This window comes from Choloepus didactylus, chromosome 8 (assembly GCF_015220235.1).
Source record: "Choloepus didactylus isolate mChoDid1 chromosome 8, mChoDid1.pri, whole genome shotgun sequence".
Lineage (NCBI taxonomy): Eukaryota > Metazoa > Chordata > Mammalia > Pilosa > Megalonychidae > Choloepus > Choloepus didactylus.
Window position 1 is genome coordinate 58,594,595 of NC_051314.1, and position 13,651 is coordinate 58,608,245.

At 37.0% G+C, this 13,651-nt stretch overlaps 1 protein-coding gene and 1 pseudogene across 1 annotated transcript in view; both read right to left on the bottom strand.

Moving 5' to 3' along the window:
* TRHDE (thyrotropin releasing hormone degrading enzyme) overlaps nt 1-13,651 on the bottom strand; it is a 427,626-nt gene that overhangs the window by 239,713 nt on the left and 174,262 nt on the right. The window lies entirely within an intron of this gene.
* LOC119541557 lies at nt 634-11,131 on the bottom strand (annotated as a pseudogene).

A 13,651-nucleotide genomic window follows, 5' to 3' on the forward strand; every position in this document is an offset into this window, starting at 1 on the left:
TCTTATCATTTCTGTTCTTCTTGTCTTCCTAATACACTATGCAAATCTTTTACTTTTGTACAGGCTTACCTCAGAGGTAGAGCAGGTTTGGTTACAGACCATAGCAACAAAGTGAGTCACACAAATTTTTGGTTTTCCAGTGCATATAAAAGTTGTGTGTACATTATATTGTAGTCTATTAAGTGTGCAATAACATTATATCTAAAAATACAATGTGCATACCTTAATTAAAAAATACTTTATTGATAAAAAATGCTAACCATCTTGTGAGCCTTCAGCAAGTCATAACCGTTTTGCTGGCGGAGCTCCTGCTGCGATGTTGTTGGCTGCTGAATGGTCAGTGTGGTGGCTGCTGAAGGTTGGCGTGGCTGTGACAATTTCTTAAAGTAAGACACCAATGAACTTTGTCACATTACTTGACTTTTCCTTTTACAAAAGATTTCTCTGTAGCATCTGATGCTGTTTGACAACACTTTATAGTAGAGCTTTCTTCCAAATTGGAGTTAATCTTCTCAAACACTGCTGCTGCCTTATCAGCTAGTTTATGTAATATTTTAAATCCTTTGTTGTCCTTTCAATAATGTGCACAGCAGCTCCACCAGAAGTATATTCCATCTCAAGAAACCACTTTCTTTACTCATGCATAGGAAGCAACTCCTCATCCATTAGAGTTTCATCATGAGATTGCATCAATTCAGTCACATCTTCAGGTTCCACTTCTAATTCTAATTTTCTTGCTATTTCCAGCACATCTGTGGCTACTTCCTCCACTGAAGTCTTGAAGCCCTCAAAGTCATCCATGAGGGTTGGAATCAAACTCCCGTTAATGTTGATATTTTGACCTCTTCCCGTGAATCATGAATGGCATCTAGAATGGTGAATCCTTTCCAGAATTTTTCAATTTACTTTGCCCAAATCCATCAGTGGAATCACTATCTAGGGCAGTTATAGCCTTACAAAATCTATTTCTTAAATAATAAGACTTGAAAGTCAAAATTACTCCTTGAACCTTAAGCTGTGGAATGTGTCATTTTAGCAGGCATGAAAACAATATTAATTTTGTTGTACATCTCTATCAGAGCTCTTGGGTGACCGGGTACATTGTCAATGATTGGTAATATTTTGAAAAGAATTTTTTTTTTCTGAACACTAGATCTCAACAGTGGGCTTAAAATATTCAGTAAACCATGTTGTAAACAGATGTGCTAACATACAGGATTTGTTGTTCCATTTATGAGCACAGGCAGAGTAGATTTAGAATAATTCTTAAGGGTCCTAGAGCTTTCAGAATGGAAAATGAGCATTGATTTCCACTTAAAGCCACCAGCTGCATTAGCACCTAGCAAGAGAGTCAGCCTGTCCTTTGATGCTTTAAAGCCAGGCATAGACTTCACCTCTCTAACTATGAAAGTCCTAAACGGCATCTTCTTCCAAGATAAGGCTGTTTTATCTACATTGAAATTCTCTTGTTTAGTGTAGCCACCTTCATCAATTGTCTTAGCTAGATCTTCCGGATAACTTGCTGCAGCTTCTACATCAGCCCTTGTTGCTTCACCTTGTACTTTTATGTTATGGAGATGGCTTCTTTCATTAAACCTCCTGAGTCAACCTCTGCTAGTTTCCAGCTTTTCTTGTGCAGCTTCTTCCCCTCTCTCAGCCTTCATAGAATTAGGTTTTGGCTTAAGGGAATGTTGCAGCTGGTTTGCTCTTCTTTCCAGACAACTAAAGCTTTCTCCATATCAGCAATAAGGCTGTTTTGCTTTTTTATCATTTGTGTGTTCACTGGAGTAGCATTTTTTCTTTCCACTCAAAACTTAAATTCAAAACTTGGCTGTTTGGTGCAAGAGGACTACCTTTTGGTCTGTCTCTGCTTTCCACCTGCCTTCCTCACTAAGCTTAATCATCTCTAGCTTTTGGTTTAAAGTGAGAGATGTGGAACTCTTCCTTTCACTTGAACATTTTGAAGTCTTTATAAGGTGATTAATTGACCTAATTTCAATATTCTTGTGTCCCAGGGAACAGTGAGGCTCAAGGACAGGGAGAGAGCCACGGGAATTGGTGGTGCAGTCAGAACACACACTATCCTATATGGGTGTAGTTCATGGCACCCCAAAACAATTGCAACAGTAACATAAAAGATTGTTAATCACAGATCACCAAAACAGATATAATAATAATGAAAAAGTGTGAAATACTGTGAGAATTACCAAAATGTGAGAGGCATGAAGTGAGCACATGCTATTAGAAAAACGGTGCTGATAAACTTGCTCGATGCAGGGTTGCCACAAACCTTCAATTTGTAGAAAAAAAAAAACAAGAAAGAAAACAAAATATCTGTGAAGTGCAATAAAGTGAAGTACAGTAAGACAGTAAAATGAGGTATGCCTGTACTTTGAATCTGTCTGAATAGTCATTAAAGTGAAACACAGTATTCTAATATAAACACAATGTGGAGTGCTGTGCTAAAATGCTGAGGTCCAAATACACTAAAGCATCTGCCCATGTGTTACAGTAACATTTGGGATATTCATGTCCTGGATGGGGGATGGCACCCTTACAGCCTGGCCACCAGTACTGCTTGGGCCAGTCCAAGTGACAAGCAGAGAATGTTCCAAAGTGTTTGGGATATTGTAAGAGCCATACCTCGAGAAGTCTGTATCCACCTCTCTGGGTCTCAATACAATACTATATAAATATTTAATATATATATTTATGCTGACAGTAGAATATTCTGTATCTAGTCCTGTGTAACTTCAGGCAGATAGAGGGGTTAAAGCTAGGTCATATTTGTGGGTTTTGGCTCAAGAGATCCAACTTGGTATTGATGGTTAATTACACTTTTCAAAGATCATATTCAAGACTCCAAGTTAGCTATACGAATACAATATTTCTAGTTTTACTTTATATATTTATATTTTTCTATATTAGTAATTTTGACAACACTTCTAACATCTCAGCTTGTTTTATTCCTGTCCTCCTGATCTCTACTACTTTTAAAGTGTCATCAAGTTTACTACTAGGTACCTTCTCATATTTAATGTAAAATCATTGGCCCCAACACTTCTATTTGTCACTGGAAACATAAATCCATTTATTAAAGTAATGTGGCACTCAAATCAGGATATTAAAGAGTATAGAAATATTTCAGGAAAACTTTCATGCCTACATAAGATAATCAAGTAAAATATATTAACCCAACTTTCTATACTTGCCTACACAAAAAATGTTTTCAAATTGTTCAAACTTGTTTTACAAAACTTTTTTTGAGTCAAAATGCAGTTTTTTTATTATCATTATATTACATTGATATGTTACCTTCTTATATTAAGCATGGCATTTTTTACAAAGGCAAAAAAAACAAAAAACAAAAACAAGAAAATACCCCATGGAGTTAAAAAAAAATTCTACACTGATCCTATATTAAGAAAAATTTGGCATTTGACAGTGTCACAAATATTATTAAACATGCAAACACCAAAGACATTAAGTTTCTAAATCTGAGATCACCCTTGGCAATGAGATCCTGATTAAATGCTCCTCTCCCTTTTCCCTTCCCACCTTCTTATCCTGTCCTATCAGCTCTTGAAAGACAGATGTGAAAGAACAATGTGTTCAGTGAATCAGGAAGAATTCTCAGCATTCTGAAACACAAGGTACATGAAAGGAAATGGCAGGAGGCAAGTTAGGAAAGAAGGAAATATATATTGAAGTATCTTGCATAACTTTGTGGTTTATTTAAGTAGTCGACCACCATGAACAATTTGTGTTTATGGAGACAATTCTGTTGTCCTCTAGCCTTGGTAGTTCAAGATGTAGTATAAGGATCAGCAACATCAGCATCACCTGGGAATTTGTTAGAAATTCAGAATCTCAGGCCCAGCTCCAGACCTACGGAATCAGAATCTGCATTTTAACGAGATCCTCAAGCAATTCATATGCACATTAAACTTTGAGAAGCACTGGCCAGAGCAAATCTTCCAAGGTTGCATGCTTTCCCCCAGGGTTGTTTACGACCACCCATTTAGGTAAAAGAGTAATTTAGAACTTTTATTTGTATTTAATTCTGTCTCATGCAATAACAAACAGATTAAGCTTTTCCAATATTCAACATAAGAGCTGATAACAATACTTCCCTTGGTCCATGTATCAAAGACCTTCAAGAGAGAGAAGGAATTCTATACATGTCTTGACAACACTGCCTTTCTCATCAGTTCACTTTCAAGGGATAAGGTCTGTGGCATTAAATAAGTGCCCAATAAAATGGATTTATGAATTATCTAGCTTAATTAAACCAATCCTCACAAAATAAATAGGTAGATTTTAAAGATCCCTGCAAAAAAGAATAGATTGAGGCTAACAGTAATAAAGACAAGACACCAAGAAGCAAAAAGGAAATGGCAAAGTTGATAGTTTTCTAATTCTTAATAAGAATAACTAGTGTTTTTTGAGTATATACTATGGGGTCAAGTACTTTCTAAGTAATTTACGTGTATTAACTCAGTTAATCCTAGCAATTCTAAGACATGGGCACTATTAGTATTTCCATTTTGCAGATGAGAATACTGAGGCATAGAGAAATTAAGTAAATTTCCCAGGCTAGTTTAGCATGGCAGGGAAGGGATCCAAATTTTGGTAGTCTGGCTTAGATCCCCCAACCACTAGATTCTATTCATCACTTGCATTGCAAGGTAAAAACAAAGATCTAATTGCATATTTTTAAAATTAACAAAGAAAACACAAAATTATCAACAGCATTTGCACTATGAATTTACATACATTCTCATGAACAACAGTTGCTTATTCTGAACATATATCATTCCTTGAAATTTAGCTAATGAAAGTAGTGTATACACAATATCAAGATTAAATAAGTAGGGGTGAAAGTGCTAAAAGAAAAATCTGATAGTAGTGCACAAACAACAAAAACAGGAACTACTGTTGTAAAGAAGGGATTCCAGAAATTGAGCATGCATCAGAATCACATGTAGGGCTTGTTAAAACACAGATTGCTGGGAACCCTGCCCAGAGTTTCTGGCTTAGGAAGCCTGGGTGGGGGCCCAACAATTTATATTTTTAACAAATTCCCAGGTAAAGTTGTCATTGCTGGTCTTGGGACCACAGTTTGAGAACGATTGTTTTAGTGGAGCATTGAGAACAGAGGTCCTCCAACACTGCAATATATTTGAGTCACCTGGGACGCTTTCTAAAATACTGACACCCGCATTCCACTCCCAGAGATTCTGAATTAATTGTTCTAAGGGTACCAACGTGTCCCTATTCTTTAAATGGCTCTAATGTCCAGCATTGAAAATCACTGCTTTAGATGTGGAGAGAATAGATGCAGAAAGACTGTTCAAAGGCTATTGTAGTAGTGTGGGTAAGATGTGCAACTAGACAAGACTTGGTAATTATTTAAATATTAGAGATAAGAAACCCACCAATAGTCCATGCTACCAAGTTGAATGAATTGTACTCCATTTACCAAGACTGTGAATCCAGGGAACCAGAATGGGGAAGAGGGAGGAAGGGGTGGGAGGAGAAGAAGTTAAAAAAAAAAAAAAAGACGGGGTGGGTTTGAAGGAAAATAAGAGTAAAGAGGTCAAAGGGTAAGTAGAACTATAGTTGTGTATTTAAATTAGAGGTGAAATACTGTGTCCTAGATAATATCTTTCCAAGACAAATAAAACAAATTATTTTCATAATGGCAGCCTCAAAAAGTCCATTTCTGCTAGTAGTGGAAAATTAATACAGAAGTCCCTTCCCATTACCCCATATGTGTCTTTAAATCCTTTTAAATAGCTAAAACCTTGGCAGCCTGGCTTCAGAACCCATGTTCTCAATCTCTATGCTACATCTTTTCTATTTTTATGTTGATGGAAAGGAGACCCAATTAATGGCCAAACAATAAGTCAAAAACAGTGATTAGCACTCCGAGCTATGAGATACTAAAAAGATCTTGCCTACTTCAGTCTGTCTTTCATTTCTTATGATGCAGTCTGAGCCAAAATTTATTGTTTTTAAAAAGCTTTTTATAAAAAATAACAGAAGCCATGTGTCTGCAACACTGAATGAAAGGGTGAAATTTCAGATCACATGGACTTCTGCTACTATTTAGGAAGACATAAAATAAACAACATTTTCAGTTGTATTATGGACTACTAGTGTTGATTTCCACAAACGTTCAACCTCCTCTTATAGAATTTTATTATGAAAGACAAGACTAAATTTCTTTGCTCATATGCCAATGAGTTCATGCAAAAAAAAGCACAAAAATCAGTTAAATCTCTATTTTAAATGTCATTTTGTTGACTATTAAATGAGAGCCTGAATTCTTTAGTATGGCATATTATCTGGTGTTAATGAAAAATATCAAAATCTGCTCCCCCCACACATAAACACTTTATAACAAGAACCAATGAATTTCAAACCTTAAAGGAAAAGGGGGAATTTGGGATCAAATGCAAACCATGCTCTGTTGACATTTTCAAATTAAGAAAATATATATGGCACAGTCCTGACTGCTACAATATAAAAATGTTTCATTTCCACTCTGCTTGAATATAACAGCAGGTGGTAAAATGGCATTACAAGCCAGTCACTTACACTTTAAGCCCAAAGGCAAAGGATCCATTCTATTTGTAGAGTTAGCTTAAGTTATTCTGTTGCCTCTTCTATACACACACACAGAAAAGAAAAAATAAAAAAATTCCCATTACCTCCAAGGGCAAACAAAAATGACTAGTGATAATATGTCTCTTTTTTTCTTTTCTATTTTTCATCTTTTCCTTTCCTAAATTGCTTTCTATAATGCTGTAGTTCAAATCACTGGACTAACCTGTGAGAGCACTTCAAAAACTCGAATTGCTTTAATGTAGGTGTTATTTCTCAATAATGCCATAATTCAAGGCACAGTTCATAATGGACTTGACTTTAACAAAAATGTTCCAAAGTAGTCAAATAAATTAGGTACTAATATCTGGTTTTCAAGTCAATTTTTACTAGGACATTTCTCTGTGTTTACCAGTATATTAGCTAACTAAAACACATTAACTGCTTAACACTGATACCAAACCTACCAATGCTTATTTACAAATTGATTACTTAGACTATTTTTCCTTTGAAGGAAATCTCTTTGATCATGAATTTTTAGTGTTCTTATAGGTAGATTAAATACAGACCTACTGCTAACCCAAATAACACCATCATGCAATTTAGAAAAAGGTGCTTTTTTCTCAAGGCACTGCTCTGCCATCTGGCAGAAAATGGTATTATAAATATACAAATCTACAATGGTTACAAATATGAAAAGGGCTCTCCTAAAGTTGTACAAGGCACAACCTAATTTTAGTAGATTGTCTCAACAGAACTAGCACGAAATTTTTTCTAATCCATAGAGTTCAGAAGTCTAATGCACTCTGCAAGAAGATAGTAAGACAGGATTTCAAAATAACAAATTGTGAAAACATGATTTATGAACCATATTTTCATCAAAAGACCCAGTGATTATTAAGAATATGATGGGAAATGAGTTATTTTCTGCTTTCCAGAGGAGAGAGCAAAGAACAAATGGACTTAAACTGTAAGTGTTATAGCTTTGAGATTATTTCTGACAACAGAGCTATTGAATGTTCAGGTGACATACCAAGAAAGTATCTTTACTTAGCAGTGGTTCTCAGCTCTGTATACATTAGAATCAATTAAGGAGCATTTTTTTTTTTCTTTAGGACCTTTATTAATAGGTGCTTGCAGTTTATTGACTTTTTTTTTTTTTTTGGAAAAAATGAAGTTGTAGACTTTTATTACAAATTAAAAATGAGGTTCTTAAAAATATCAACTTGACCAGATATGAAACAATTTAAAAACCTTTAGATGCACTGAGAAAAAAAAATAGGCTTTTTAAAAAACATGTTTGTGGAAGAGATGTTCATTTGGTGCAAAATCTATATTTTCTGTAGCACACTATATAATTTAACTTGCATGGTCAGTTTATTTGAACACCATAGTTACATGGAACCTTGAATAGGGACTGAGATCTTGTTGGTTTGTACAAGTTAGCATTGCAAAGCCCCCTTGAAGGATGGGGGGAAAATGTGGAAATATTAAACTTCCTCAGCTGGGGAATTCCTGATATTCTTGCAAGCATTGGGGACTACCAATTTAGTAGGCCAAGCCCTTGATCTTGGGGCTTGCCCTTATGAAGTTTTTTACTGCAAAGAAAAGGCTAAGCCTACTTATAATTGTGCCTAAGAGTGACCCCCACAGAACCTCTTTTGTTGCTCAGACGTGGCCTCTCTCTCTAAGCCAACTTGGCAGGTGGACCTGCTGCCTTCCCCTCTATGTGGGATATGACTCCTAGGGGTATAAATTTCCCTGGCAACATGGGACATGAATCCCAGAGATGAGCCTGGACCCAGCATCATAGGATTGAGAAAGACATCTTGACCAAAAGGGGGAAGACAAATGAAACAAAATAAAATTTCAGTGGCTGAGAGATTTCAAATGGAGTTGAGAGGTCATTCTGGAGGTTACTTTTACACATTATATAGATATCCCTTTTTAGTTTTTAGTTTATTAGAAGAGCTAGAAGGAAATACCTGAAACTATTGAACTGCAATCCAGTATCCTTGAGTCTTGAAGATGATCATACAACTATATAGCTTATGCCATGTGACCATGTGATTGTAAAAACTTTGTGGCTGACACTCCCTTTATCCAGTATGGGGACAGATTATTAGAAAAATGAGGACAAAAATTAAATGAATAATAGGAGAGAGACGGGGTATGGAACATTTGGGTTTTTTTTTTAATTTTATTTTTATACTTATTTTTATTTTTCTCTTTTGGAGTACTGAAAATGTTTAAAAATTTTGGTGATGAATGCACACTATATCATGATACTGTGAACAACTGTACACTGAAAAAAAAACCACATTTGTTATTACCAAAAATAGATGCAAAAATTACTGGGTAAAAATAATAACCCCATGCTGCATAGATAATGTAGATAGTTCTAATTATCTGGTCAATGGGCAAAAAGCAAGCACTTAAGGTCTTCAACTCCAATCTTTTGTTCATTTCTTATTGCTGGAATTTCATATTCACTTCTTGTTGGATGACTAATCTGGATTGTGGGACAGAGTTATCGGCATTTACTCAGCACTCACTGCCCCCCAACCCCACTTCCCAACCCCTCACCCCCCACCCAGCCTGGGGAGTGGATGAATTCTCAGCTGGTGCACCGACTGCTTTTGTCTCTTTGCCATCTCGAGGCTTAGGGTTTTCTGCTCGTCTGCATCAGAAATTGAAGTTACTGCGGTACAACGTTAGGGTGGCTGCTGACTGTGGGTCTCATCTCCTTGATTTTCTTTATCACTTTCATTACCGTCCTCTCTAGGCTGTCTTTGGCGACGAGGGTCCCTGAGGAATCGTGGTCTATAACCACGTACATAGTCTGCCTCACTGGTCTACGTTGTTCTCCTGCACCCTGGTTGTCAGCACCCTGCATCACTTTTCCTTGCACAGGAGGGTTGGAATACTGTGGTCGACGTCCATAGGGTCTCCGCATGTAGGGAGGTGGGAATGGTAGCCTGCTGTAGGATGGGAGTTGTTGGGCCCGGCCTTTGGGAGCACTCTCTGATCCCTCTTCTCTTTCCCCACTCTCACTATTCTGGTAGTCTTGCTGGTAATTGTTTGGAGGACCCCTACGACATGGATAACGTCTACAATGTACAGTCTGCTGCATATTTACTGCTTTGCCCTGAAACTCCACCAGGGCCTGTGACGTTTGCTTCCTCCACCCCCTTTTCTCCTTCAACATCATCAAACGTCATAGTCTCTCCATCTCCCACACTGCTAAGGCACTTCCTGGGGTTATTCTTCTTTATGGCAGTCTAGTGTACAGACACAGCTCCCTTGATGTCATTCCCATTGATGAAACCACATCTGTTTGCTACACTGAACCATTTTACAGCTCCCAAAACCTTCTTTGCGATGACCTTCTTGTCACCCCCGATGTTGAGGCCGCCTGGGACGCCGCTCCCTGCACCTGAGCAGCTGCGGGGATGGTGACTGGGGCTGGCTGCGGCTGCAGCAGCTGCGGTTCCTCTCAGAGTGTGACGGTAACTAAGTCAGCGGCCGCGGTGGAGCTGCTCAGGGATCTCTGGGGTCCGCTCTCCCCTCACAATCGAACTCAATTAAGGAGTTCTGAAAAGTACTGACACCTGGGCTCCACCACCAACCAACGCTGTCAGAATCTCTAGGGGTGGGACCCAAGCACCAGTCATTTTTGAAAATTCCACAGTGATTTCTAATGTCCAGCCGGGGTTTAGAACCTCCAACTTAGGTAATTTTAGGAATAGTGTTCCTACTTAAAAGAGTCTAGAACCAAAGTTCTCAGATTTTAATGTGCATCAGAATCACCGGGAGGGCGTCATAAAACATTCTTCAGTAGATGCTGATGCTGCTGATCTGGGAACCGTACTTTGAGGACCACTGGTCTAGAATCTTGCCCTCAAAATAGTGTCTGGAGTGACAACGTTGACATCATTGGGAGCCTGTTAGAAATGCAGAGTCTTAGACCCCTGACCAAGCCTACTGACTGAGAATCTCATGTTTAACAAGATCCCGCAGTGATTTACATGGAAATTAAAATTTGAGGATCCCTGGTTTAGAGCATAGGCCAATTAAAATGTCTGCTGGGTCATGGGGAAATATAAATGGGGATGGAATAGGGTAGGGACCCGAAAATAACTGGAGAGCTCATATTCTAAATTCTTCACCTCTAACCAGCTGGTGCCCCTGTGGGAATGCAGGCCCAATGTTGTCAGATATTCTAATATTTCAAGAAAGCTATTGATCTGGATTTTTATGTGAAATCCCCCAACTGTAAATATTAGAAATTAATTCAAAGGATTTTGTAACACCTTCAAGACAAATAAAATATATCTGTGTGCTATATTTGGCCTATAGCCTGCCTATTTTTGACCTCTGATCTATAAAGAATCAATCGTGAATTGAGTTTAGTTTGAAATAAATCTTTAGAAATCCCTTTAGAGCTCTTTCTTTAAAACCTTAAGATAAATGATGTATTTGTTAATAGCTGTTTTCCATAGGACATACCTCTGCCTGACATGAACTCAGCAAAGTTAAGAGAAATAAATGTTAGACAGCTTTCAAATACAAGTTATGGAAGAAAAAAGATGCAGCTATAAGGTTTTAAGCAAGAGAGGATGCTGAAATACCTCAGGAGGGCCTCCGAAGAATACGAGATTCTCAAACAATCGATCTCAAAATGAGAATGGTTGGGGGATTTGATTATGTTAACTGATAAATACACCTATGTATAATGAAAAAATTCTAGTCATAAGCCTTTCAGGGTGGGAGAAAGATAGTAGTATTTTATATATAGAATTTATTTTCATTTATTAAAGAAGATGTGGTAAAATAAACTAAGTTCCATAGTATCTCTTCATCTTTATTCAATAGGGTTGAATCATATCATTTCCTTTAACTAAAAAGCAGTTTGGAAAAACCTCCAATTGAGGCACACAATATGTTCAATGGACAGCAATTTAGTGATTACCTGGTCCCTAAGCATTTTTATATTAAACATCCATACCATCACTTACTAAAGACATCTTAGAGCTATCTAGAGAAAAACAGAAAGGTACCCTTCAGAAAGGTCACACAGCTCTAGAAAAATACATAGGGAGAGGCTAAGGGGACTGAAAAGAATCATAAAAGTCAAACTATATGTCTGTGTGGGAGAAAAGAGAATAGAAAAGTTATGAAAACTCTGCTAGAGCACCAGCAAACAAGAAAAGTTCCATAAAGTACATGGGAATGATACAGAAAAAGGCAAAGGAAAATACCAAACCTCTTTAAAGGCTATCCTTTTCAACACACCCCTTTTAACAGTTCACTCTTAACTCCATAAGCTCAAATGGCTCTCTTTTCAGTATCATTAACACATTTCTTAGCCTGAGATAAAAGGTATTATATTACAATTTAGTTTTAATCCTACCAAATATAAAATATTACTGGTGACTTCTCTCCAGATATCTTCAATTAGGTCAGCAATCAGGATAATAGATACTTTTCTATATTCTAAATACATACTTAAAAACTTTTCAAGTATTTTCCATTAGAATAATAAAAGTTTATCAAGATATCTTTCTTTGTTCAATGTATTTTAGAGAGCTGCCATCATCTCTTACATTATTCTGTCATCAATCCATGTTTAAAAAAATGTTGTGTATGGCAATGGCACTTAAGTTAACAAAATATATATTAGATAAAACTACTTTTTCATAATGCAATTTTATTGAAATACGTTCAGATACCAGATAATCATCCAAAGTGTACAGTCAGTGGTTCACAGTACCATCATATACTAGTGCATTCATCACTACAATTTTTGAACATTTTCATTATCCCAAAAAAATAAAAATAAGAATATGAATAAAAATGAAAATAAAAAAGGAACACACAAAACGTCCTATACCCCTTATCGCACCCTATTATTTATTTATTTTTGACTTTGTTTTTCACGCATCTATCCATACACTGGATAAAGGGAGTGTCAGTCACAACATTTTTGCAATTACACAGTCACACATTAAGAACTCTGTAGTTATACAATCATCTTCAAGAATCAAGGCTATTGGATTAGAATTCAACAGTATCAGGCATTTCCTTCTAGCTATTCCAATACACTAAATACAAAGGGATATCTATACGATACATAAAAATAATCTCCAGAATGACCTCTTGACTCTATTTGAAATCTCTCAGCACTGAAACTCTATTTTGTTTTCTTTGTCTTCCCCATTTTTGGTCCAAGAAGAATTTCTCAATTCATGATGCCAGGGCCAAGCTCATCCCTGGGAGTCATGTCCTATGTTTCCAGGAAGATTTACACCCTTAGGAATCATGTCTCACATCAGGGGAGGTCAGTGAGTTTACCTGCAGTGTTGGCTTAGAGAAGAGGCCACATCTGAGCAACAAAAGAGGTTCTCTGAGGGCAAATCTTAGGCACAATTATAAGTAGGCTTAGCTTTTCCTTTGAAGGAATACATTTCATAAGGGCAAGCCCCAAAATCAATGGCTTGGCCTATTAAATTGGTAGTCCCCAATGCTTGTAAGAATATCATTAATTCCCCAGGTGGGGAAATTTAATACTTCCACATTTTCCCCAGTCCCTCAAGGGGGCTTTGCAATACCTTTTTATTCTCTGCCCAAATAACTCTGGGATGTATTGGGGCATCACACTAAACTGTACAAACCAACAAGTTCTCACTCCCTATTCAAGGTTCCATGTAACTATGATGTTCAAATAAACTGACCACAAAATTTAAATTAGATAGTGTGCTACAGAAAATATAAATTTTGCACCAAATAAACACCTCTTCCTTTGGTCTCACACAGAAGTTGAAGTTTTAGAACACCGTCAATATTGTCCTTTACCCTTTAGTCTGATTTGCCTTAGTCCTAACTAGATCAGCTTCATTCATATCTCTAATTGAAGTCTGATCTCTTTTTCAGCATTTTTAACAGTTGATGTATGGGGTAATATTGATTTTCATAGCTGCAGAACTCTGGCTCTGATTCTCAGGTGTCACACAGATACCAGAAGTTCTGGGGAATGACCTCA